The sequence below is a fragment of the Polyodon spathula genome, chromosome 22 (genome assembly GCF_017654505.1).
Source record: "Polyodon spathula isolate WHYD16114869_AA chromosome 22, ASM1765450v1, whole genome shotgun sequence".
NCBI classification, from domain to species: Eukaryota; Metazoa; Chordata; class Actinopteri; order Acipenseriformes; family Polyodontidae; genus Polyodon; species Polyodon spathula.
Genome location: NC_054555.1, coordinates 10,258,162 through 10,264,245, shown reverse-complemented (window position 1 = coordinate 10,264,245; position 6,084 = coordinate 10,258,162).

Genomic DNA, 6,084 nt, shown 5'->3' with positions numbered 1-6,084 from the left:
CATTTGCAAAGTGATTTGGAGAATTGCCACGTGACCTACCTCAGGTATTTGGGCAGGTGGGAGTTTGTTTACAGATTGTTAGCAATGCTGCCAGCTGCCAGTGTTACCGCAGCGGGGCTCTGAAAGGTCAGCTCTGTGACTGAAAGCACTTTGTGTATAATTACTCATTCATAGCTAGTGCTTTTTATTACAGTGTTTGACACTTGAAATGTTAGCTTTATCACTTTTCTCAAATCATTGCTTTACTATGTCAAATTTAGTGTTATTATGGTTTGTATACAATGAACCAACTCCTGTTTGTGATAAACACATGTTATTGTCTATACAAACTTCCCCAGTTTTTCATATCCAGTTTTAAAGCAGCTCCTTTTCTCTTAGATATTCTTCCACTGTTTAATCTGTAGATCTAATTTCTTCATAAACCAAAGCTGTTTATGGTTCAGTTTGCTTACATTCTCCAAATGTAGTTTCAGCAAAAGGGACCCACACTTGAAACCTGTTTGCCACTAAGCCACTGAGATGAAAATGTTATGGCTTTGAATTGCAGAAATAGGAGGATATAGTGACATTTTCACTGTCTTTATACCAACAAAAAAAAAAAAAAAAAAAAAAAACAACAGGGATCAATTTAAGAAGCGATGGCCTGTTGTGTTATAATTATAACTATTTTTTTTTTTTTTTATGAACTTGTTAAAGATAGTTTTCAAACCATGCAGGATATTACACCTTTAAATCATTCTTCAATATTCAGCCAAGTTACTATAGTGAGTCAAGCAATTAAATATCGTCCAGTCAGGATCTTTGCTGTTTCTATGTACTGCACAAGTGAATTTCAACACATTTTAGTTAATCTAATCAACATCCCCAGCTCCTCAAATAGTTTGCAGATGTAGCAGCTGCTGGAAACATAAAGTGACAGTCCTTGTCTTGTTTATTCAGCAGCTAGGGAAACATCTTCAGCTTTTTTTCCGGTTGTGTTGCCATACAGCTTGATAAAGCTAGTATTCATTTAATATATATTTGACAACTCTATTGGCACAGCGTCCTGATTGAATAACAGAGTGCTCCTATTCCACACACACAGGGTGTGCACATAGAAATGTAAACACCTGCCATATGTAGCACATGGCTGATCGGTTTGTGAAAATAGCATTCTTGGCATGTATTCTGCATCTCCCCATTTTGTGTCATTTTAAGTCTAAATGAGCAACACAGCAGAGTTGAGGGACTTTGATAGAGGGCTGGTGATAATAGGTTCTTGGTTGACTGTAGAAATGACTGCTGTGTGTCAAGAGGAAAAAAGTATGTGGAATTCTGAGCTGAAGATGTCAACCTCAAATTCCCTTAATGAACTGAGACAGTCATCACTGAGGAATGTTCATCTATCCCTCCAGAACATAAAAAAATAACTTGTAGACACATCATTCTGTCTATAGCGGGCCTTATATTCTGTTGACAGTGTTATAGCAGGTGTTTTCATTTATTTTTACAGTGGTCTTGCTCTGGGGGTATGACATCATGACTTTGACTTTCACAGTGTCAATAAAGGCTCATGGTAGCAACATTTTTTATAACATTAAGAAGCCAACATTCATTGGAATGTATTGTCTGTAAGTATGATGTGAATATTACATTAATTCCTAAACAGCTTAGAAAATTATTGTATAGCCTTAATTCTAAATGTTTGCAATTGAGTTATTGGATTGTAGGAACAATTACTACCAGGTATCGTACTAAAATTTCCTGATCTATAACATGTTATGTTATTTAATAAACACTGAGTGAAGTAATCAAAGCAAATCATTGTTTTTACCATTCTTTATAAATCCTTGCTTTAATCCAACATTTGGCAGTTTGTTCTATTCTTAGGAGGAACCTGCCGATGTTGATTTATTATCATGATTTTTTTCTTTAATACCTATTTTAAAACCATTGGATTAAAAAAAAACATAACTGACAACAATATAGTATAAACAAGTTTTGTGTGTGGGCAGTCTGGCTGTTTTAATTCATAAGAATAATGCTATGCTTTAGAATAGCCTGATTTACATTCAATCTGTGATTTCTGATGCCAGTATATTCTTCAAGAAATATTTTACATCTGCCCCTCTTCATATCCACTTCAAATGCAGGAGCGATCGGATTGCATAACATCCCTGGACTTGAAATTCACAAAGCATTTACTCTAAAGCCTAGCATACTGTACATGTTTCCTGGAGTAGACTTGGCTTCTACTTTGGAAAATGTGCTTCTAGAAACATTTTGACCAGGTATGGTGTATGCTGGGCTTGCACGTAGGAGAACAAAAACTGATATATGGTTATTTGGAATTCATTTTCCAAAAGCACATCCACTAAAAGACCTTCTCATTTCCAGATAACATCAAGAGGGTTCTTTTCATCAAAGCTGGTTCCAGCAAGAATACCTTCCTATTCCAATGAGGCCACACCGGCATTCTTGTTTATCCCAAACTCCCGTCCTCCCTCGTCCTCTGCAACACACAAAACAAACACCCAGGCTTCTTATTATAGCTTTTTTAGTCACTTCTTCATGAAAACAAAGCTTGTTTGTTAAGAATACGTGAGGTTTACTGTTGCGCAAGCAAAGCCATTTCATCTTGTTATTCCTTCAGTCTTTAAAAGAGGTCTGGGCTGAATAACATAGCTGGGATTTACTGACATGACTCAACTTTCATGAAGGTCTTTTTTATGTTATTTTTTACTTTCTGGGCATTCCAATAATGTCCATGAAAATGTCTATTATGTGACAAGCGTCCTCATAGTAATAAAGTTTGATACTGATGTGTGGACATATCTAGTCTTATTGTCTAAACAGAGCCTTCTTAATTCCAAGTTCTGAAGTAATCAATGTATGAGTAAGTTATCATGTAATATTATAACCAGCAGATTCAAAGACTGTTGTGGTCAACACAACACGTTACACCTGCAGTTTATTTTTGTCTTAGTCAGCTAATGAATGATAAACATATGAGCAGGCACTGCTGCCTAAATTACAAATATTCCTTCTTGAGGTTAGTCAAACCTGTGTTAGATTTCTACCTTAGATTCCAGAAGTAGAACAAGCAACATGTCAAAATAGCTCCCCCAATGCGGAGGTGAGGTTGTCTATTCTTAGACTCAATAGTGTTATTCTAATGCAGGTTTACTAAAGAAGGAATGTTTTGGAATTTGGTTTAAAAGCTAGCTTTGGTATTAGCTTCTAAAAGCAGTATCTCTACAGAATTGGCTTTTGCTTTGCATTGCTTTAAGATTCAACCTTCCACACTTATTACAGCTACTTATATATGGTTTACATTCATTCTTAAGAATTTTCTTCCATAGTTTTAATGTACCATGCTCATCAAACATAAGACTCACCTACTGATCAACTTCAGCAAACCAGGACTTTCATCTATTCAACCCAAACACATGAAACTAGATTGAATTCCAGGACTGTCCACTGAAAAAAGAACTGTACATAGAGGGATAACAAACCCCAGATGTTTTCTCCAGTCTGGCTCAGTACTGTTACAATAAATAACTTTTACAGGGAAACATGGAAACAATGCAACTTGATATACAGAAAAAAAGGAATACCTCTCCATACGTCAAGTATCAACTGCCAAGTCTAAGTCTTTTATGGCAACACTAAGAATGTCTTGAAAATAATACTTCTGAAAAATGTTAATTCAGTCCCCCCATTTTCAATCCTAACAGATTTATGTAACCTAATGTTGTTTTTTTTTTTTTTTGGTGTTTTGGGGGGGGGGGGGGTCATTTTTTTCTTGTTATCTCATTTTGCCATTAAAACTGAGATTTAGAGACCATAACAAGTCAGTTTATTGGTCTGTAAAATATAAAAAGATTGTACATATGCCCATTTGGTCAAGCTTTTTATTAACATGGGAAGAATTTCCTGGAATTACAGGGGGAAAAAATGTGTGTAGTAAAGTTACACAGTAATATACCTATTAAAAAGGAGGACTAGATAAAGGTTTGGATTGAGGCAATGTTTAGAGTAATACAGTGAAGAAGTATGAAATGACTTGGTAATATGAGTAGTTATTACTCCACTTGAGACATGCTATAATTGGAGGAAGTGTTTAAAAAGTAGTATTTGTCAAAATACAAAGGACTTCAATATCGGCTAACCCAGCCCTTTTCACAAGCACCAATATTCACAGAAATATATTATTCCAGAGAGCCAAAGTGTAAAGTGCACTAATTGAAAATATGAATTATGTTCTAGATATTGAGAACAACTTGTAAATATTATAATAATGCTACAAAATCATAACTACTTTCCTGTGCCAAGAGCAAGGAAACAATTAGCCAATAAGTTTTGAATTTTACAGGTGTATGGTTTTTATAAAGGGCTGGGAAATCTATTGTGTCTCAGTGTCTCAGTGATACATTTAAAGAAATCTGGAGACAATAATGAGATAGAAAGATGTGAAATGGGGATGATAGAAAGACACACAAAATCTACAATCCAGCTGGAATAAATTAATAAGAGGGCCAGCATTATCAGTTCTGCATATCTACCAGCTCCCAGCCTGCAGCATAATTACTAACAGATGGCCTGGTGAAAGCTACTTCTCTTTAAGAATGTTTAGAAGTCTTTTGTTCTTAAAGCTAGCCCTTCCAGTTAAAAGGGAAAGAGGAAGCAGGCTGCCCAGAGGCTCGATACAGCCATTTACAAGACTGTTGACTTTTGAAATGGAAAAGTCCTGATCTGAGGATTGGAATCAGTGCTCACATTGTGCTATAGTCTATAAAGGCACTGCACTACTGCACGCACTCGTCGGACTGTAGCCTGGTGAGCAAGTCTGGGGCAGACTTGAGGCTGGCAGAGGAGAGCGTAACGTGCACAGGGGCAGGCAGCAGCAGGGCTGGTAGGTGATGTAATCACATATATACGCTCCTTGCAAAGGAGCGGGCTCTTTTGTACAGCGGTATCTGCGCTATGCTTTAGTGTGAGAGGTCTCGGGTTTGCACCTGCCCTCCGCCTGTGTGAGGATTGCCTGCCTGCCCATAATATATATATATATATATATATATATATATATATATATATATATATATATATATATATATATATATATATAGTACTGTGCAAAAGTTTTAGGCAGGTGTGAAAAAATGCTGTAAAGTATGCTTTCAAAAATAGACATGTTAATAGTCTATATTTATCAATTAACAAATTGCAAAGTGAGTGAACAGAAGAAAAATCTACATCAAATCCATATTAGGTGTGACCACCCTTTGCCTTCAAAACAGCATCAATTCTTCTAGGTACACTTGCACACAGTTTTTGAAGGAACTCGGCAGGTAGGTTGGCCCAAACATCTTGGAGAACTAACCACAGTTCTTCTGTGGATTTAGGCAGCCTCAGTTGCTTCTCTCTCTTCATGTAATCCCAGACAGACTCAATGATGTTGAGATCAGGGCTCTGTGGGGGCCATACCATCACTTCCAGGACTCCTTGTTCTTCTTTACGCTGAAGATAGTTCTTAATGACTTTTGCTGTATGTTTGGGGTCGTTGTCATGCTGCAGAATAAATTTGGGGCCAATCAGATGCCTCCCTGATGGTATTGCATGATGGATAAGTATCTGCCTGTACTTCTCAGCATTGAGGAGACCATTAATTCTGACCAAATCCCCAACTCCATTTGCAGAAATGCAGCCCCAAACTTGCAAGGAACCTCCACCATGCTTCATTGTTGCCTGCAGACACTCATTCGTGTACCGCTCTCCAGCCCTTCAGCAAACAAACTGCCTTCTGCTACAGCCAAATATTTCAAATTTTGACTCATCAGTCCAGAGCACCTGCTGCCATTTTTCTGCACCCCAGTTCCTGTGTTTTCGTGCATAGCTGAGTCGCTTAGCCTTGTTTCCACGTCGGAGGTATGGCTTTTTGGCCGCAAGTCTTCCATGAAGGCCACTTCTGACCAGACTTCTCCGGACAGTAGATGGGTGTACCAGGGTCCCACTGTTTTCTGCCAATTCTGAGCTGATGGCACTGCTGGACATCTTCCGATTGTGAAGGGAAGTAAGCATGATGTGTCCTTCATCTACTGCAGT